We start from the raw sequence: 22,935 nt of genomic DNA, 5'->3' as shown, positions 1-22,935 counted from the left end.
TGAAGTCAGTGTAAGGTACTTTTTGTTTTTAGTTTTCTACACCTACCAATTTGTTTGTACAATGTCTCTTGGTCTGTGTCACTCTTCCCATCAACTCCTCCCATCTACATCAAATACACCCTTCCTGTGGCTTTCCTAGTTCCAAAGTCACAGATGTGCACTGAATTATATGTTGTATTTGCCCACCAATAATTTGCACATACCTTGACATCTACCCCTCTCACATGATTAATGCCTCAGTTTTCAGGTGTTCATTTTTCATACTGTCTGTTAGTTGATCAGGTAGGTTATACCAGGAATCCCAACCTTATATGTATCATGCTTAAAGATAAACCATGTGCATGTGTAAAGGGAAGGGATATGTGTTTTTCATATTGATTTCATATTTTATGTTCTTATTTTTCATTTTTCTTTCATATATGAGAGAACACATTCCCACTTTCTCATTCTAAGCCTGAATTACTTCATTCAACATATGATCTTGCACATGTGTGCATGTGTGTGAGTGTGTGTGCATGTGTGTGATAGTGCAAGGGCAGGAATTAATGGCTTCATGTACTTCTTTGACTTTTTCCCTCCAGTTGAACACTGTACCATTTGAAATACCTATTACTTCTGGGTTAATTAGATATGTCTCTTTAGTATCTAGGATTACAGGTGTGAGCTACCAGCACCCACTTGAACATATCTTTACACTTTAAAGGCAATTTCCATTTTCTGATATTTTACAGAAAATCATTGATAGGGCTTAAAACTCCAAATAATCCCATCACTTGGTACAACTTTTCCATCCCCTTTTACAAATGGTGGGACTATAGATTTCCCATTACATTGAGTTCTTAGTCTTGGGTGTCACAAAATTGGAAGAGTTCTTAAATCCAGGTCCTTCCTCTCATTCTCTTGTAACACCTGAAATGGCACCAAATTAGACATTTTAAATATCTCCCCACTCTTCCTATCCTCACCTGTGGAATCTTGTAGAGGTCCATCAAGATGCCAATCTGGGCAGATATTAATCCATATGGTCCTGTAAGTACTGCTATAGACTTGCTGTCTCTCATACAGTAGTAGTTTGGAATTTTGTCTTTCCCAAAGAGGATAATGAAGGGATTTTTAAATACTTCGACAGCTTCAAACTGAGCATTAAAGATATCAAATCCCAGAGTCAAGTTATATAAAAGATCAGGGTTTTTGTTTATCTTTTCAATGGCAAAAGTCAAGGCCAAAACAAACTGGTAGTTATTGAAGGTGAACCTGTGTGACAAGCACAAAAATTTAGGAGTATTTCAAAACTTATGACTTTCATTGATTGAATGTTTGCTTCTCTGCCAGTGAATTTGTTAACACAGTACTCCTAATTGGGATGGAATGCAAATGTAGAATCTTAGGCTTGTTTCCAGGAACAAGTAAGGACATGAAGGGATTTTGTCATGAATGAGATTCAGGAACTTACTTAACTGAGAAAGAGCTAGATACGTCTTCGTTACCACTTGCACCACGGCAAGAAGCTAGTGTGCATCAAAACATTGAACAGGCTTTCATGAGACACTAAGTATTCTATTGCATTTATCTTGGAGTAGCTAGTTCCATCTGTGTGAAAAATCTTTTATTTTAAGTTACCCAGGTTATGTCATGTGATTATACATCAAGCCAGGCTAACTAACAAGGCTTCCACCTAATAGCATTTTTCAAAGCCAAAGTGGCATTAAGAGAAGATTCTAAGTGAAATGAACTCCATTTTATTGAAACGATTGTTATATCACTGGTGTAACTATTTTCAACGTGCTATGTGTGACTGTAGCTTCTATTATTGATGATCTTCTTGTATCCCCTTCTTGTGGTCTGCCTGCACTATCTATGTATCTTATCTGAGTACATTGGAAAACGTGTATACTGGTATTAGAACTAGGAAACTGAAAGGGAATGCTAAAATCGAGGGTAAAAAGACAAGAGACTACAAAAGCAATACTTGCAAAACTCTTTGGTGTAAATGAACTGAATAACTATGGGGGGAGAGAAAGGGGGAGGGGGAGGGGAATGAGGGAGGAGGTAACAAACAGTACAAGAAATGTATCCAATGCCTAATGTATGAAACTATAACCTCTCTCTACATCAGTTTAACAATAAATTTTTTAAAAGCTCTGAACCAAAAAAAGAGAAGATTCTATAGCCAATTCTGCTCACAGACCCAACATATAGAACAGCTCTTGCTGCAACATCACCCAGAACAAGAAGTTACATATGAGGTAAGGGAATTCTATTCCTATTTATATAACAAAAGCAAAGGTTTGCATTCAACTCCCAGGAACTCATAATGGAGAGGGCATGAATTGTGAGCAAGCTTCACATTGAAATCCCAAGTTCCAAGGCCACCATGGTAAAATGCACTAATCACTACTATCTTCCCAATATTTTTAGATTGAGATCCCAAAAAATAAATAATACATGGGATACTTTTCTTTCTCTCTTTCATATATGTATGTACAATGGTGTGTGTGTGTGTGTGTGTGTATATACACATTCTATAGAAATTAATTTTTTTGCCAGTCCTGGGCCTTGGACTCAGGGCCTGAGCATGGTCCCTGGCTTCTTTTTGCTCAAGGCTAGCACTCTGCCACTTGAGCCACAGCACCACTTCTGGCCATTTTCTATATATGTGATGCTGTGGAATTGAACCCAGGGCTTCATGAATAAGAGGCAAGCACTCTTGCCACTAGGCCATATCCCCAGCCTACAGAAATTAATTTGAAATCAACACATATTGTTTACAAAAGGAAACAATGGAGGCAAGATGGAAATAGACATGAGATATGAACTCTTACAACATATAGGGCATGCATATGTGAAATTTCACTGTGGAAGCTTAGTGATGTCTTCTAAATAGAAGTAAATGGTATGAAGAAAACCCAATTGAATTTTCAAACATGGGGGAGTAACCTGAAAGTAGAACAAAGACATGGAAAGAAATTGAGCAAAAGCTGGCAACAGTGTTTAAAAAGCAAATATTAGTGTTTGAGGGAGGTAGTAAGTGGGTTTTGAATGCCAAAAAGTTAAAATTCTTCTTCTAATTAGTGATACAACTTAAAATGCCCAACGTGTCTAATGATAAAAACAAGAATGAGACTTCCGGGAAGACGGCAGAGGAACAGCAGAGCCCTAGCTGAGCTTCCTCCAACATCACAGTTTTCCCACTCCAGAGAAACTTTTACTCCTAGAAAGACAGCCCAAGTAAGTTATAAAAGTACAGGGATTCTGGTCAGAGAGGAAAAAAATCGATTTTGCTGGCCTAAAAACACAGGTGTGAGCTCCGGGCAGCATCCAGCCGCCATGCTGGCACCGGCACAGCGCCCCGCACTCTGCGCACATAAAGCACACAATGGTGACCAGGGAGAAATCATCCAGAGGGTGGCAGACACATGCGCATCACAGGCTGAGCACAGATGGGCCGAAATCGCAAAGAAAGAGTGAGTACACCACGAAAGACATTTTCACTTGCAACCACAGAGCAGCTTTTTGAAGGTAGCCGTTCCCCCACCGCCAGAGCAAAGGCCAACTTTGACACTGGCATAGGGTCAGACCAGACTGGAACTAAAGTGGACCTGGGGAAAGCGAGAACAAAAAAGCCATCTTTGAAAAGGGCAAGAGGGACCAACCAGTGAGAGCCAGCTCCACCCAGTAGAACGCCCCCTGCAAAGGCAGAAGGCTCATCCTGGGTTGTGGCTTAGACACTCGTGTGAACTCAGCCAGAGGTGCCCCGCACTGCCCGCCAAAATTTTTTAATTAAAACCGAAAGTGGCCAGCACCTACCAGCAGCACTGGACAACCACATGGGAGAAAAAACAGTTCCCGAGACAGGTAAACAGTCCCATCACATAGAAAGCCCAATTCCCAGCCCAAAATGAAGCTGGGAAAAAATCTATCAAGCAAATGGCCCCCATAAGCAGGCTGGCATTGCAATCAGATAAAATTGACTTCAAATAGAAAACGGTAATGAGAGGAAAAGAAGGTTACTACATACTAATAAAGGTATCTCTCCTACAGGAAGATATAAGCATCTTAAATATCTACACACCAAATACAAGAGCACCCAACCTCATCAAACAAACGCTATTGACTCTAAAAACACACATAGACTCAATGGAATAAAATTGGAGCTCACCTCAAACAGCCACCGCAGAAAATTCTACAATACATGGAGACTAAAAACCACACTGCTGAATCATCGGTGGGTCATTGGAGAAATTAGAAAAGAAATTCAAATGTTTATGGAATTCAACCAAGGTGAGAACACAAAGTACCAGCTCCTTTGGGACACAGCAAAGGCAGTACTCGGAGGAAAATTTATATCTCTGAGTACATATATCAACAAACTGGAGAAACAGCAACTCAACAACTTAAGGAAGCACGTTAATCTCCTTGAAAGAGAACAACAAGCCAAACCCCAAGTCAACAGATGGAAAAAAACAATTAAAATCAAATCTGAATTAAATGAATTAGAGCCAAAAAATAACCATAGAAAAAATCAACAAAACAAAGAGTTGGTTCTTTGAATAAATTAACAAGATAGACAGACCCCTAGCAAACCTGACCAAAACACGAAAGCAGCAAACCCAGATAAACAAGATCAGAGATGAAACAGGTAACATCACCACAGAAATAACCAAAATTCAGAACACAATAAGAGACTATTTTGCAAACCTTTATGCCAACAAATTTGAGAACTTGGAAGAAATGGATGATTTCCTAGAAAAAAATTGATATTCCCAACTCAACCATGAACATTTAAACCTTCTGAACAGACCCATATCCAGCATTGAAATAGAAATGGCAATAAGTGATCTCCCATTCAAGAAACCCAGGTCCAGAAGGAATCACAGCAGAATTCTACAAGGTCTTCAAAACAGAACTCACACCAATGTGTCTCAAACTCTTCAATGAAATTGAAAGATAAAGTTCACTACCAGACACATTCTCTGAAGCCAGTATAACCCTCACCCCAAAACCAGGCAAGGATTTATCACGGAAAGAGAACTATAGACCGATTTCCCTGATGAACATAGACGCAAAAATTCTCAACAGAGATCAGGCCAATCAACTTCAACAGGTCATCAAAATAGCATACACCATGATCAAACTGGATTCATCCCAGGGATGCAAAGTTGGTTCAATATACTCAGGTCAATTAATATAATCCAGCACATCAACCGGAGCAAGGTAAAGAACCACATGGTTATATCTTTGGATTCAGAAAAGGCATTCGATAAAATCCAGCACCCATTTACGATAAAAGCCCTGGAAAAACTGGGATTCCAAGGAACACTCCTGAATGTAATAAACGCAGTCCATGACAAACCAACAGCAAGTATAATTCTAAATGGTGAAAAACTAAAGCCATTCCCTTTAAAATTAGGAGCATGACAGGGATATCCGCTCTCTCCGCTCCTCTTCAACATAGTACTAAAATTCTTAGTCAGACCAATTAGGCAAGAAGAAAATATAAACGGGATCCAAATAGGAAAAAATGAAGTTAAACTTAATCTCTTCACAGATGACATGATCGTATACATAAAGAAGCCCATAGACTCTACTGCCAAGCTACTAGAGCTGATCCAAAACTTTGGCAAAGTTGCAGGATATAAAATAAACCCTAATGCTAATGACCCGAATGCTGAGGCTGAAATCAGGAAAGCAACTCCTTTTGCAATAGCCTCCAAAAACGTAAAATACCTTGAAATAACCTTAACCAAAGAAGTGAAAGACCTCTATGATGAGAACTTTAAAAACATGAAAAATGAAATTAAGGTAGAACTAAGGAAATGGAAAATCCTCCACTGCTCCTGGATTGGGAGGATTAATATAATCAAAATGGCAATATTGCCAAAGGCTATCTAAAAATGAAATGCAATACCCAGAAATGTCCCAACACCATTTTTTAATGAAATAGAGGAAGCAATCCAGAAATTTATATAGAACAACCAAAGACCCAGAATAGCAAAAAACAATCCTAAGATGAAAGAACAGTGCTGTAGTAATTACAATACCCAAGTTCAAGCTGTATTATAAAGCTATAGTAATAAAAACCGCTTGGTATTGGCACAGAAACAGGCCTGAAGACCAATGGAACAGAATTGAAGACCCAGAAATGAACCCACAGAACTATGCCTACTTAATCTTTGATAAAGGAGCTTAAAAAAAATAAGATGGAAGAAAGACAGCCTCTTTAACAAATGGTGCTGGCAAAACTGGTTCAATACATGCAACAAACTAAAACTAGATCCTTATATATCACCCTGCAACAATATCAATTCCAAATGGATCAAAGACATTGAAATTAAAACAGATACCCTGAAAACACTAAAGGAAGGAGGAGAAACACTTTCTGTCCTTGGCACAGGACGGAACTTCAATAACAAAGACCCAGAAATCCTACAATCAAAAAAAACGATAGACAAATGGGACTGCATCAAACTTCAGAGCTTCTTCAGGGCAAAGGACATAGCTCGCAAGATAAACAGAAAGCCCACAGATTGGGAAAACATCTTTACCGGCCATACAACGGACAAAGGCCTCATATCTAAAATATATGCAGAACTAAATAAAAAATTACATTCCTCCAAAACAAAACCACAATGAACCAATAGCCCCATCAAAAAGTGGGCTAAAGACTTAAAAAGAGACTTCTCTGATGAGGAAATGAGAATGGCCAAGAGACATATGATAAAGTGCTCTACATCACTGGCCATAAAAGAAATGCAAATCAAAACAGCATTGAGATTCCATCTCACCCCAGTAAAAATGTTCTACATCAAGAAAACTAACAATGACAAATGTTGGAGGGGATGTGGCCAAAAGGGACCCTACTTCATTGTTTGTGGGAATGTAAACTGGTTCAGCCACTCTGGCAAGCAGTATGGAGATTCCTCGGAAGGCTAAACATAGAGCTCCCCTATGACCCAGCAGCCCCATTTTTGGGCATCTACCCAAAAGACCACAAACAAGAACACAATAAAACCACTAGCACAACAATGTTCATCGCAGCACAATTGGTCATAGCTAGAATTTGGAACCAACCCAGATGCCCCTCAGTAGACGAATGGATCAGGAAAATGTGGTACATATACACAGTGAAATTTTATGCCTCTATTAGAAAGAATGACATTGTTTCATTTGTAAGGAAAGGGAAAGACTTGGAAAAAAGTTATACTAAGTGAAGTGAGCCAGACTCAAAGAAACATGAACTCTATGTTCTCCCTTATAGGGAATAATTAGCACAGGTTTAGGCTAGTCACATCAGAGGATCACAAGAGCCGAATAGCTATACCCTTATGAACACATAAGATGATGCTAAGTAAAATGAACTCCTTGTTATGAAAACGACTGTTATATCACTGTTGTAATTACTTTCAATATGCGATGTGAAACCGTAGCTTCTATTATTGATGATCCTCTTGTACGCCTTTCCTGTGGTCATACCTTCACTATCTCTGTGTCTTATGTGAGTACATTGGAAACCGTGTATACAGGTATTAGAACTAGGAAACTGTAAGGGAGTACCAAAACGTGAGACACAGGGTAAAAAAGACAAAAGATTTCAAAAATCAATACTTGCAAAACTGTTTAGTGTAAATCTACTAAACAAGTCATGGGAGGAAAAGGAAAGGGGAAGAGGGAGGGGGGAATGAGGGAGGAGGCAACAAACAGTACAAGAAATGTATTCAATGCCTAAAGTATGAAACTGTAACCGCTCTGTATATCAGTTTGACAATAATAAAAAAAACAAGGATATCTAAAGACAAGAGTTCAATCAAATGTTTGACCATAACATCTACACATGTACATTTAGCTCTCTTATGATCAAGCTTACACAAGTGAAATCATATAAACATACATATGTGTGGATACAGATGTCTCTACACAAGCATTGTTAAGAAAATATATCTCCCCTGACCTGTTCTACAAGAAATACAAAGGCATTCTGATCAAATGATAGATCCATTAGAGAATAATAAATATATACAAGAATGTATAAAAATTATAAGGCATCTATAGAAGCATAATGAGAATGTTTTAACATTGAAAGACAGAAAAATATACAAAAATGTATAAAATTTAATGGTCAGGTGAGTATATAAGCACAATGAAAATGTTTATTATTGAAAACATGCTATGAAAATCTTACACAATTTTTATAAAAAGGGAAAATATTAATATAACTATATCCAGTAATTATTGTAGAACAAGATAAAATTGTTTATCCAGTATTATAAATGGTGGGAGGAATACAACACAGTTGCAGTTTTCATTTGTGTGTCCTTAATATGTCACCTTAAAAATTAAATGAAAAGTTTTGATTAAAAATTAAATGAGGGGCTGGGGATATAGCCTAGTGGCAAGAGTGCCTGCCTCGGATACACGAGGCCCTAGGTTCGATTCCCCAGCACCACATATACAGAAAACGGCCAGAAGCGGCGCTGTGGCTCAAGTGGCAGAGTGCTAGCCTTGAGCGGGAAGAAGCCAGGGACAGTGCTCAGGCCCTGAGTCCAAGGCCCAGGACTGGCCAAAAAAAAAAAAATTTAAATGAAAATATTTCATTTATCATTTCTGAACATTTACATATGGACTTTGATCATCATCCTCTGTTTCTTCTGTGTATGTTTTCTGATTTCTTTTCATCCTCATTATACCAGATAGTTCTCATTTTCCAAAATATCTCACTGTGATCTATTTAAACCCACCTGATTACCAAATGATGTATAAGAGACAAATGAAATTCATAATCCAGAAATCAAAACACCTTACTATTGAACTTTCTTCCTAACCACTGAGTCTCTAAAAGAAGAGAAAGAGTGAAAGAAATTTCAGTTAACCTGGAGAACCTGTTACACAATGGCAGCAATGAGAAGTGATCTGTTAACAACGACTGGGAAATGAAATGCAGGAAATTGTACCAATAAGAGCTAGAATGGCCGAGTGAATAAAAACTCAATGGCAATCAATAAGGTGATGTCAAGAAATTCACTTTTCCACCATTGGCTCTCAATGGGTTTAAGAAATGACAGTCCTTGCAAATAAAAGCTGAAAGAAAGCAGGAATATCTATATGACACAGTGCATTAAATTGACTTGAATCAAGCAATGAAAAGGGAGTTTGTAGTGTAATGATGAAGGGATACAATATACAAAAGGAAATAGCAATTCCAAATCAACATTTATACATGATCCAAACAATGAACAATGTTAAACAGTCCTTTGAAAGAGTCCTCAATACAATAACAGCTGGAGATGTTATAGAGAAATCATCTAGGCATAAATGAAATTGAGACATCAGAGTTAAATTTCACCATAAATCCGGTGAGCCTCACAAACGCCAACACAATATTTCAACCAACTTCTGAATAAAACATCTCTCATCAATATAAAGTCCTCCAGGACAGATCATGTGATGGAACATAAAAGCACCCAGATTTTTTAAATGTTGTAAGTATATTGAGTACACATGCAGACGACACTGTACTGATGCCAGATATTAACAAGGGAAACATGTACATAACATGAAAATTAAATGAATTATTTTCAATCATAATGAACTAGTTACATAATGTAATAGCTAAATTAAGTACTCGATTTAATTAAATTATTAATACATGAATAACTGAATTGTTTCTGAAGGAAAATTTCATAGAAGAAACAGATCCTTGGAACAAATGAAAAAATATCTATGGATATACAAAAAGGAAGAAACTGTAACAGTGTTTGCTTGGATCAAAGAGGACAGATACTGAACTAAACAACCGCCACTGCATCTCAAGGAACTAGATAAACAAACTCCAAATTAGTGAAAGGAATGGAATAATCAAGCATAAAAAAGAGAACAAAAACACAATAGCAATAATCAACAAACCAAAGACCAGATTTGTACATAAACAAAAGGATGATAAGACTGAAGAAAAATCATGAACAATTATCCACAGCTATCTTTATACATTCAAGTATCACTCTACCTGTTTTTTTTTTCTTGTACTGCAGCGCTCTAGTAGACAAATTTACTGGGATGCAAACGCACATGGAACAATGAAACACTGATCAAAAAATAATTGTGAAAAACTATAGATATCTTATTCTTAGAGAAGTTGACAAATAATACATGGTCTTAAAATGGCACCCTTAGTCAACTGTCAACTGTTATCCAGTATTTTAGTAGACCTTCAACCTGTGTTTAAAAAAAAAAAAAAAAAAACCTCAAATTTGTTCAGTTGTTCATAAAAGACTGTAAGGTTGTATGCAGTAGAGAAAAGGATGGGGAACATACATACATTTTAATACAATTCAAATAGCTCATATAATAATAGCAAGAGCTAAGCTCTGGCTTGGTGAAGTAGTAACACCCTTTCTCTCATTCACAAGGCTCACCCCAGCACTGGAAATGTAAAGTAGCCATGGTTGCATCAAATTGAAAAGATTCAACACCATGAAAGAAAAAGTGGGACAGACAAATGAATGGTTGAAAATCTTGCTTGTTCCTCATCTCACAGAGGATTAACAGCATGGTGGAAAACAACTCTAAAATGTAAATACCAGTAGGAAAAGATCTGAACAAAGAAAAGACACATGAGTATACACTTTAAAAATTAAAACATACAAATGAAAAATCAGTACAGGAAAAATAATCATTTGAATAATCAGGAATAACCAAGTCAAAGCTATAATGAATAACCTATCAACCCAGACAAATAATTGAAGATGTATTGGTTCTGAAAACTGGACCTGGTCAGTGAAAGAATGCAAAATATCAAAGTGAAAATTTAGGGCCAGAGAAACTTAAGCTGAAGTCTCAGTTGCTAATTGGAAGATGGTAATGTGGGCATGAGAAATGTGGGTTTTTAAATGATGATATCAAGCATATAAATACTCAAAGAGATAAGGTCTGAGCAGGAGATCTATGCTAAAATTAGGCATTTTAGTGCTGTTCCCTTGTGGTAGAAGAAGTACCTACTTCAGATATATTGATTAATTTTTTAATTAAACATATGCAACATCCACTTTAGGAAAAAAATCTGCTGTAAGAAAAGAGCCTGAAGTTTATTACATTAAAGTTTCCCATGCAGCTAGAATGAGTTCATATTTTCATTGCTTATTCTGTCTTGGTAAATTTCTTCTCATTAACTCCAGGAGACCTATATGCTTCTCATTTCAGTGATGACTTTTAGAATCTACTCATAGGTGGATAACTTATAGCCCTATTAGTCATCTATGCACAATTTTACCTGGATTTAGTTCTGTATAAAACAAACCAGCCAATAGATGGATCTTGGCTGCCAGCTGTGGACAGTTACCTCAGGCTACACTTGTCACACCAGCACTTGAAAAAGAGTAGAAATGACATAGGCAGTTACATTTTCTCTTGCAATAGGTTATCAAATAGGAGGTTAAAGTTTCTTGAAATACTGCATAGACACTGTTTTCTTTTCATTTTCTTACAGCCATTTATTACTGAGATCATCTGCTATTTTATCCAGACCAAAAACCAAAGATAGGCATGTGTACACTGTAAGTAGAGATGTTCTTCAACAAATAACATTCTCCCATAAGGAATCTATGATAATCTCTTTTAACAGCCAGATTGTGAAGTATATCTGACATGGAATAATGACATAGTGCTTAGTTTGAAAATATCTACTAGTCTACAGTAAAGTGAGAGAGAGAGAACTCATATATGTACTCTGTGTTTGAGTGTGTATGTGGGTGCGTGTGTATGTTATGGCTTGAAATCTGAATCTGCTGACTACCCTTGAAATTTTAGGCTCAAGGCTAGCATGCTGCCATGTAAGCTACAGATACACTTACTAGCTTTTTGCTGATTGATCATAAGAGATAAAAATCGCATGTCTTTTTGTGTCTGCACTGGCTTCAAACACCAGTCCTCACATAGCAGGTGCCTAAGTAGTTAGGATTAGAGTGATGAGCCCCCATTCTAAAATAAGATTTTTTTATCAATCTCTGCAAAATGTGTCAGGGAAAATAATATTTTCAGACTACTGGTGCATAGGATAAGAAATGTGTCTGCAGCCTTTTAATACAGAACTAATGCCACTGACTCAGGTTGTTTGTAATATCATCACTTCATCCTCTGCTATGACAGCTGGGATGGAGGAGATGCAGGGATGTTGTAATGAAGTGAAGAAGTTACAGCTGTGGAACAGAATGAAACCAAAGTCCTTTCCTACTAGCATTGTAGGAAATAACTCCACACCAGATGCAAGGTAAAATAATGAAACTGAGCTGTTTATGGTGCCAAGGGATGGCAGGTCAGGGGAGAGAAGACAGAGCGCATTCATCTATGCAGCCAGAGTTTCCACATCCATTGCCCATCCTGAGAACCAAAGATAAACTACACATAAAATGAGGAGTGACTTACGGCTTGTTTTGTTCATCTCCAGAAGCACCTTTGTTATTGTGATCTGCTCCCAAAGTGTAGAGAGGGAAAAACCCAGCAATCATCACATCTCCATCCATGTGCGCTTGGTGCTGCATGGTAGAAAAGCAGGTAGTGTCAGCCAAGGACCCGACAAGGAGGGGAAACTGGACAAGAAAGAGTGTGTAAATCAAAGGACACATCCCTGAAACATCTGCCAATTTAAAATTCTCTGTTGAAGTGAGGCCCACAGTGTAAGGTATATATATTCATATACCTTTACATGGGTACATAGGTATCTTTTTATTGACATAGATGTACACTGTACACCTTTCATGAAAGCCTCTTGCGAATCCCCAGGAAGAATGTGTAAAACTCTTCCCTGGGGCTCTGCATCTGTGGCCTTGTGTCCAGGAGGAAAACATGAGTTGGACAACATGATTGCAGATTCTTCTTCTTCATCTCAGGTGCTATGATTTCCTCCAAGACCAGATAGTGAGGCCCCAGGGATGAAGTTATAGCTGATATATTTGGTCCAACATCTGTGCCAAGAAACTATTTGCGCAAAAGCAAATATGGATGATGCAATTGGATTGCATCAGAGCATATCATATTAGGCATATGGTGAAATGGACAGGAAAAAACTCTATGCTGGTGAGATGTCATCTGAAGCTATTAGTGTATCATATCTACATCATCAATTTACATAATCAGTGTACGTAATAGCCATAGAACATTGCTTGTGGATCCAGGTAGGTTTCACTAAGAATTCAATGTTCAGAGCCCTCTACAAATGCACTCACTTACAATTGCCTAAGGGAACAGTGGCGCTTCTGAAACCACAAGTAACACCTCAGTTAGTCAAGGTCAATTGCAGAAATGGACTTATACACTTGCACTTTGAAACTTTTACCTTTCAACGATTAATTTTACTAACCTTTGTAACACAGATCAAGTCATTCTCAAGATGTGCTTGTCTGAGAATAGGTGGTGTTTGAGGAAATTCTTCTCTATCGCAAACTTAATAGCACAAACATCTTTGTTTTCTACTTGTCAAAATAGACCCAAATTCCAAGCAGGGACCTCAATGTCCCTGAAGAGCTGAGCTACTTCAGGCCAGTGAACTACTCTGTACACAGCTGCAGGATTGGACATGCATTTTGGTACCTTTACCCACAATCATGCACTGGATATTAGAAAATATAAATCAGGGCTGAAGGACTTAACCATAAATGTACTTTAATATTCAGGAGGACAAAAACTTTCTAATGGTACTGCCCCTGGTTTTTTCTCACTTAATTTGACAATTTAATAGTATGTATTAGCTGTACAGCAGGCTTATTTAGATCTGTCCATGTATGCATGTATTGGGCCTCAGTCTCACAAGGTAGTCTCACTGTTTCATATGTTAAAGCTACATAACGATTTCCCTAATAGGTACATGGAATTACAGTCCTATGAACCTGTGTATACGTGTCCCCTTTCCCTTTATACTTGGCAGCATTTCTTAAATTAGTCTTCTTAATGATAGACATTGTCACTAGAGTGAGATAAAATACAGTGCCATTTGGCTTTGCATTCACGTATGTTAAGGATGTTGAATATGTCATTGTGTGTTTTGTTTAGACACTTATAATTTTGTTTCTGAGTTGTGTCTTTACTATTTTCCAATTTGGTAGTTGGGTATACATACACAATGGAATTTTAAGCTTCCTTCAGAAAAACATGCTATGCAATGTCTGGAAGGAAATGGAAACATGGAAATTTTTATATCATTCTAAGTAAGCCAGACTTATAGAAACATTTATAGCATGGTTTCCCTCATTTATTGTAAATAGAATATGTATGTCTAGATGTATACACACTGGATGGTTAAAAAAACAAAAATACATACTTTGATATGATAAATTATGCAGGACTCCGGACATTCACACCACAGACCAACGTTTGATATTTTTAGAAGGGGACAACAAAGGCTCGACAATTAGGTACATATGAACATAAAGAAATGGAAACAAGAGTTTTTATGTCCTTTGTTTTCTTTTTATTTTGTGGCCAATTTTTATTGACTATAACGTTATCTGTTTGGGGGATGATAAAGGGTGAAAATGGTGGGACAAAGGGTGAGCAAATGCAACCAGGATACTCAGTAAACCCTATGTTGTAAATGAACTATATAACTTATGGGAGGATAGAGAGGGAAATAAAAGAAGAAAGCTATGAAAGGGTTGACTCTGTTTTAAAAGCATGCACTGATTATGTGACTTTTGTAAAAATGGCCATTTATACCTCACCTTTCCATTGCCTCCATCCTACACAGATAGCAAAATCATTCATAACTGGGGTGAGATGTAATCTCAGAGGTGTTTTCATTTACAATTCCTTTATGGCCAGGGGTTGCCACATGTACAACAGACAGCAGTCCACCAGTGCTTTAAGGGCTACACACTTAGGTTTCTTCAATCACACAGCTTGCCTCTCCTCTCCCTAGATTCATAAAGACTTCTATCGAGGTGTGCACTCTTTACTGAGGTTTGGAAGCCTTGATTTATAGATAAAATAGGAGTGGTCATCAGGCCCAGTCTTCAAGTGCAGTTTAGAATGTTCACACCCTAAATTGGACTGAAAGATCCAAAGTGAACATAGTTGTGTGACTTTCTTTTCCTCCTTAAACTAGGACTTAAACTCAAGGCCTAGATCCTCACCCTTGGCTTTCTTGCTCAGGGCTGACACTTGGACCTTTGAGCCACAGTTTTACTTCCGTATATGGTGGTTAATTAGAAATAAGTGTGGAAATTATTTCCCAGGTTGGTTTTCAACTTTCATCCTTACATTCAGAGTAGCTAGGATTATAGGCATAATCTATGAGTGCCTGGCTGCTCAGATGCTTCTGCCTCTTGCTACCCCTTCAACTTGAAAGCTGAGCAGTTAAAACTATAGTTCTGACATAAGGTATTTTCTCTCACCTTTTCTGAGCTTTCTGTTAGAATAGTTTCTCCCAGAATAAACTAAGTCCTGAATAGAAAAGCCTGCTGTTATTTTGTTTTGGGGTATTTACTCATACACTACTAAAATTTCATGAATACATTCACAGAAAATTGGGGGGAAGTCCAAAAGATAGTTAGAAATTTAGAATGGATCTTGATATAAAAAGACAACCAGTATATTGTCCTACCCCAAAGGCTACCACGAAACTCTCACCCCTTTGAGTTTGGAACAGGATCATAAGTCCTTGAAATAGCAGCTTTCTATCACCCTTAGGTTGTTATATATTAGCACAACTCTCATTACATAAATAGGATGATTATGGAGTGCTTGTCCTTATTTATTATATTGTACACACACACACACACAGAGAGAGAGAGAGAGAGAGAGAGAGAGAGAGAGAGAGAGAGACCCCTCCACATCCTTTTCTGCCCCAAATCTTTCAGTTCCTCTTGGGACCATTCTCCTCAATGGGAAAACAATTGAGGGAATCCCCTCTCAGAAGAACGGACTTCCCCAATGGGCAGATGAATGGTGTATAGATCACTACCAGATTCAGAGTGCCTATTACCCAGAGGCATAGTACGACCTTTCAATAAGGTCTGAAACCACCAAATCTGTGATTTTTTAAATTATTAATTAAATTTTGTTGACAAGGTGTTGTGCAAAATGGGTACAGTTACATAATAGAGCAGTGTGTACATTTCTTGTTATATCTTACAACCTCGTTTTTCTTTCCCTTCCCTAGATAAGGTAGGCATATATACAATATCCAGTGTACCAAAAACACATACAGTAGCCACATGGCATACGCCAAAGGAAATTGATCTAGAACTTTAAATGTAATGTCAACAATAGAGCTTGTTTATTCTTGTCTCATATGATCACACATATATAGCTTTTGAGTTATTGTGATCCACTGAGAAGTCTATTTTAGACATTTTTATGTTTAGTAGTTGTTTTGTTTTAGTTACTTAATTTAAGGTCGCTGACCCAAACCTGTAGGAAATACCATTTGACAAGAAGTTTTTTGTTTCACATACCTGGTCTCTGGTGTCCCCCCCCCCCCACCTTAACAGTCATATATCAAGGAGATCATGCCCCTTTGTTTTCTGTGTTCTAGGCTTGTCTCGCTCAACATTATTTGTTCGTGTTCTGACCATTTCCCTGTGAATTCCAATATTTTATCATTTCTAATCACTATGTAGTATTCCATTGTGTACAGGTAGCATATATTTTGAATCCATTCATCTGTAGAGGGGCATCTGGGTTGTTTCCATATTTTGGCTATTGTGAGTTGTGCAGCAATAAACATGAATGTGCAGATGTCTTTTTTGATATCCTGAGACCTGTGGTTCAGGATAGATGCCTAGGAGTGGTATGGCTGGGTCATTCGTGATGTCTATGCTGAGCTTTTTGAGGAACCTCCATACTGTTCTCCAAAGTGGTCATACTAGTTTTCACTCCCACCAACAGTGGAGAAGGGTTCCTCTCTCCCCACATCCCCTCCAGCATTTGTTCTTGCCTGAGTTCAGAGTATAGGCCATTCTAACTGGAGTGAGGTGGTATCTCAGGGTTGTTTTTATTTGCATTTCCTTTACTGCCAGGGATGTTGAACATTTCCTCATGTGTTTCTTTGCCATTTTTATCTCTTCTCCTGTGAAGTCTCTCTTTAGCTCCTTTGTCCATTCCCTAATTGGTATACTGTGTTTAGAGGGGGTTAGTTTTTTGAGTTCTCTATAGATGACGGATACTAGGCCTTTGTCTGTTGTTGTGCTGGTGAAGATCCTTTCCCATATGGTTGGCTGTCTTTCTAGTTTGGTGGCTATGTCTTTAGCTGTCTAGAAACTTTTTATTTTGTGGTAGTCCCATTTGTCGAGACCCTCCCCTATCTGTTGTGCCCCTAGGACTCTATTCAGGAAGTTCCTACCTGTGCCTATAAGTTCTAGCATCTTTACTACTCTGTCCTTCAGTAGTTTCATAGATTCAGGTCTGATGTTTAGGTTCTTAATCCATTTTGAGTTGATCTTGGTGCATGGTGATAGGCTAGGGTCTACTTTCAGTTTTCTACATATGGCTGCCCAGTTTTCCCAACACCAGTAGTTGAGGAGGCTATGATTTTTCCATTGTATGTCTTTAGCTCCTTTGCCGAATATCAGCTGACTCTAAGAATGTGGCTTTATTTCTGGGTCTTCTATTCTATTCCATTGGTCTTCAGGTCTATTTTTATACCAATACCAGGCTGTTTTTGTTATGTTGGCTCTATAATAGAGGTTGAAATCTGATATTGTGATACCTCCTGCACTGCTTTTTTGGCCTAAAATTGCTTTGGCTATTCTAGGTCTTTTGCTGTTCCATATGAATTTATGGGTTGCTTTCTCTATTTCAGTGAAGAATGTAGCTTGGATCTTGATGGAGATGGCATTAAATTTGTGTAACAATTTGGGCAATATGGCCATTTTCACAATATTGATTCTGCCTACCCATGATCATGGAAGGCCTTTCCATCTCCTTGTGTCCTCTTTGATTTCCCTTTTTAGATTTTTATAATTCTCATTAAATATATCATTCTCGTCTTTAGTTAGGTTGATACCTAGGTAATTTATTCTTTTTTTAGCTATTGTAAATGGTATTATTTTCATATTTTCCTTTTTTGCTTGTACATTGCTGGTGTGCAGAAAAGCTTCTGACTTTTGTGGTTTGATTTTGTATCCTGTTACTTTGCCAAAATGGTTTATTAGGTGTAGGAGTGTGGAGACTGAGTTTTTTGGGTCCTTCAGATATAAGATCATGTCATCTGCAGATAGGGATAGTTTGATTTCTTCTTTGACAATGTGGATCCCTTTGATTACCTCCTCTTGCCTTATTGCTATGGCTAGGGATTCTAGCACTATGTTGAAGAGAAGTGGGGACAGTGGGCCCTTGTCTTATTCCTGAGTTTAGGGGGAATGGTTTAATTTCTCCCCATTTAATATGATATTAGCAGTTGGTCTGTTGTGTATGGCTTCTATTGTTTTAAAGAATGTTCCATCTATTCCTGTTCTCTCCAGGGCTTTTAACATGTATGGATGTTGTATCTTGTCAAAGGCTTTTTGGGCATCCACTGAGATGACAATGTGATTTTTGGTCTTAGCTCTGATTATGTGGTAAATTACATTTATCGACTTACGGATGTTAAACCATCCTTGTGTCTGTGGGATGAAGCCTACTTGATCATGATGTATCATTTTCTTGATCAGTTTCTGGATCCTGTTAGCTAATATTTTGTTGAGGAGCTTTGCATCTGTGTTCATTAGTGATATTTTTCTGTAGTTCTTTTTGGTGGGTCTTTGGGGATCAGTATAATATTAGCTTCATAGAATGAGTTTGGGATTTCTCCCTCTGTTTCTATTTCGCGAAAGAGTTTGAGGAGTATTGGTATTAGCTCCTCACTAAAGGTTTTATAGAATTCATTGGTGAATCCATCTGGGCCTGGGCTTCTCTATGTTGGGAGGCTCTTCATTACCCCCCTGTATCTCGCTGTAAGTTATTGGTTTATTTAGTTGATGTATTTATTCTTGATTCAGTTTGGGCAGTTTGTACTTCTCTAAGAATTGATCCATTTCTGTAAAATTATTGTTCTTTAGTGAATAGAGGTTCTGGAAATAGTTCCTTATGATTGTTTGAATATCGTGTGTATTTGTTGTAATTTTTCTGGTGGAGTCCCTGATCTTATGGATATGAGTCTCTTCTCTTCTTTTTTTTGTAAGTCTTGCAAGGGGTCTGTCAATTTTATTTAATTTCTCAAAGAACCAGCTTTTAGTATTATTTATTTGTTGAATGTTCTTTCTATTTTCAATCTGATTTATCTCTTCTTTAATCTTTATGATCTCTCTCCTACTAGTCATTTTATTTTATTTTATTTTATTTTATTTTTTTGGCCAGTCCTGGGCCTTGGACTCAGGGCCTGAGCACTGTCCCTGGCTTCTTCCCGCTCAAGGCTAGCACTCTGCCACTTGAGCCACATCGCTGCTTCTGGCCGTTTTTTCTGTATATGTGGTGCTGGGGAATCGAACCTAGGGCCTCGTGTATCCGAGGCAGGCACTCTTGCCTCTAGGCTGTATCCCCAGCCCCGTACTAGTCATTTTAGATTCAATTATTTCTTGTTCCTCCAAATGTTTTAGTTTCATCGTGAGGTTATTCACCTGCTCTGATTCCATTCTTTTAATGTGAGTGCTGAGTGCAATGATCTTGCCCCTCAGCACTGCCTTCGCTGTATCCCATAGGTTTCTTTGTGATATATTTTCATTGTCTTTGTGGCTTATGAATTCGTTAATTTCATCCTTAATTTTCTCTGTGACCCAAGTGTTAGATAACAGTGAGGGGTTTAGCTTCCAAGTATTTGTATAGTCTCTGTGGTATCCTTTGTTATTGAGGGTTAACTTGATTCAACTGTGATCAGATATAATACATGGGATGAAGTCAATAGAGTAAAGTATAAAGGTACTAGCCCTTTTATTTCTAGAATTATAGGACTCGAACCTAACTTAAGAACTCAAAATTCTTAGTGCTACCAATTACACTAAATTCTAGTAAGGTAAGCTAATTTAAGCTCTCGGGCCCATACCCCGAAAATGCTTGTATTTGCTGAGGTTCTTTGTGTGGACTATGACATAATCTATTTTGGAGTATGTTCCATGGGCTGCTGAGAAGAATGTGTATTGGGTCTCTGTAGGGTGAAAGACTCTGTACAGGTCTGTCAGATCCATTTGGGATAAGGTGTTACTTAGGTCTTCTGCTACCTTGCTAATCCTCTGTGTGTTGGATCTGTCTCTTGGAGATAGTGGAGTGTTAAAGTCTCCCACTATGATTGCGATTGGGTCTATCTTATTCTGTAGTTCTGGGAGAATTTGTTTGACATATTTAGGCCTTCTTTTGGTTGGTGAGTATAGATTTTTCACTGTGATGTCTTGATTCTGGATTTTTCCTTATATTAAAATGTACTGCCCTTTTTCATCTTTTTGAGGTGATTTTAATGAGAAGTCCAGCTTGTCTGAAATCAGGATGGCACCCCAGCCGTTTGGGTAGGTGGGTTTGCTTGGAAGATCTTGCTCCATCATTTCATTTGGAGCCTATTTTTGTCCCTTGCTGTAAGGTGGGTCTCTTGAAGACAGCATATAGCAACTTTTTGTTTATGGATCCACTCTGTTAGTCTGCTCCTCTTTATCAGAAAGCTTATACCATTTATATTCAAAGAGATCATGGATATGTGTGTTTTTTTCCCTTACATTTTCCTGTTAGGCTGTTGCAACTCTCCCTTCCTTCTTGTCTTTATTGAGCTGCTCTTCCTGTTGGGCTCTGGCTATTGTAGTTTCTTTCTGTTTCTTTCTGGGGGTCCTATACATTTTCTGTTCGGTGAGGTTCTCCTAAATCTGTGATTTTTTTTAAAGTCCAGTACAAAAGTCTCCAGAACTTCAGTCTCGCCTTCACTTCCACAGCCAACTACTGGTAATGGAAACTCTTCAGTTGTCTAGGGTAGTGATTTGCTCCTTACAGGCCCAGCTAGCCAACATCTGCCACTATCATCAGGTTCCCAAACCTCTCCAGCCTGCCCAACCAACAGGGGGCTCCACTAGCCTCCCTTGAAGCATGCTTCATTTTGACCAAGGTACTACCCTTCTCTACCTCTGTCCCTGAGCAGGTGCCACCATTTTCCTGGAAGTTCTACCTGTCTCTGGTTCAACATCCCACAAGCAGGCCCATTTCTCCATAAGCTGTTTCTTCACCTCTGTTCCACCTCTCTCTGGCGATGTCCCACAAGCTTCACCCAATCTCAAAGAGGCCTTCCCTTTCTCTGGTCACTCCCCTGCCAGCACAACCCACTTTAATGGAAGATCCACCCCTCTAGGAACCCCACCCTCTACATCATTGCCATATACACTGAGGATCCAGCCTCCTCACCCTTTCCTGCAGGGTGAAAAGAAGATGGATGCTCCTGGAGGAGGTCTTGGCCCCATTCAGGTGAGTTCACTCAGGTCTGTTTTTCAAAACCTCTGTCTTTGGTTTTTCAGCTCCTCTTACCCTCGGGGATACCCAGGTTGTAAGTCAGGTCCCACCACTTCCTGGATGTCCAATCTACAAAGCCCTCATTGTCCTCTGTGTGTCACCCTATATCTGGCCCTGTAGGATTCAAACAGGGCTTAACTCCTACAGAACTTCTCCATCCTTCTATGACCAAGATACACTCTCATCTTCCTTCCCCACACCCGTGTGTATTTGTCATGCAGTCAGAATATTGATATCAGAAATGGTAGCAGTGGTAGAAAGGAGAGTTCAAACACAGAAAAGCAGATTCCTTGAGAATGCATAACAGGCTTGAAGACACCTTATATGAAACTGGTCTCCATTCCCCTCCCAGGTAGACTTCAGTGATTTCTTGATCCTGGCTTTCACCCAAGCTTCGCCAACTCTCTACACACGGGACCCCTGTAGCAGGAGAAAGATAGAAAGGAAAGGCTCTGCCCCCCACAATATTTTAAATCTAAGGGTCGTGTCCTTACCATGGCTAGCAGAAACTGCACTCTCTGGATAAAGGGTGCCAAGAGCTGGTACCTAGGATGCAACACTACTGGGAAGGCATTATGGAAAGAAATGGGATGGACAGCCATCTACAGATTCTCCATCCTAAATCCCTTAGGGTTCTGTGAAAGATTGTCTTCCAGGTTTTGAGATCTTCCTTCAGTTATACAAAAATGAGATTTATGAATTTAGACCTCCCAGTAGGAAGTTAATGTACGTTAAAATTTTGAATTAATCCCCATAATCTTGGTTATTCATGTGGCTGTGACTTGGTGATAATGGTTTGAAGCCAACCTGGACAGGAAAGTCCAAGAGAATCTTATCACCAGTTAAACACCAGAGCGCCAAAAGTAATTCTCTTGCTGAAGTGATAAAGATCTACGCTTGAATAATAAACTCAGGGATAGTACTCAGACTTTAAGTTCAATCCCCAAGACTGGAACCAAAGAAGAAACTTAAGGCACATGATTAAGAAAGAAAAATTACGACATAAGCCCACAGTGAAAATATACAAGTGTAAATAATGGGACAACTGCAGAGTAAATAGGAAGAACCAAAAGTATGCTGTATAATATTAAAATTTAGCTGGATATGATGACATTTTTGAGAGAAATGAGTAAGCTTTACTTATTCAACCAGTGAAACCACCAATGTGAACTAATCTTTGAAAGTAATAAAGGTAGTATATTTAGTCTACAGTTTTTTTTTTTGTTTTTTTTTTGGCCAGTCCTGGGCCTTGGACTCAGGGCCTGAGCACTGTCCCTGGCTTCTTCCCGCTCAAGGCTAGTAGCACTCTGCCACTTGAGCCACAGCGCCACTTCTGGCCGTTTTCTGTATATGTGGTGCTGGGGAATCGAACCTAGGGCCTCGTGTATCCGAGGCAGGCACTCTTGCCACTAGGCTATATCCCCAGCCCTAGTCTACAGTTTTAATGTATTTCGTTAACCATGTAATTTTCATCTCTGGAGGGCTTATTTCTTT

General features: G+C 38.5%; 1 long non-coding RNA gene across 1 annotated transcript; it reads right to left on the bottom strand.

Annotated features, from left to right (window-relative positions):
• Nucleotides 1–949: 949 nt before the first annotated feature.
• On the bottom strand, nucleotides 950–20,011 carry LOC125342517. The gene is made up of 3 exons (XR_007209237.1): nucleotides 19,883–20,011; nucleotides 9,509–9,512; nucleotides 950–960 (listed from the first exon to the last, which is right to left on the bottom strand). It is a non-coding gene; the product is annotated as an uncharacterized LOC125342517 (long non-coding RNA).
• Between the last annotated feature and the right edge of the window lie 2,924 nt (nucleotides 20,012–22,935).

Source organism: Perognathus longimembris, chromosome 26, assembly GCF_023159225.1.
Source record: "Perognathus longimembris pacificus isolate PPM17 chromosome 26, ASM2315922v1, whole genome shotgun sequence".
NCBI lineage: Eukaryota > Metazoa > Chordata > Mammalia > Rodentia > Heteromyidae > Perognathus > Perognathus longimembris.
The sequence above is the reverse complement of the archived record's forward strand: the minus strand, read 5'-3'. Positions and strand labels throughout refer to the sequence as shown.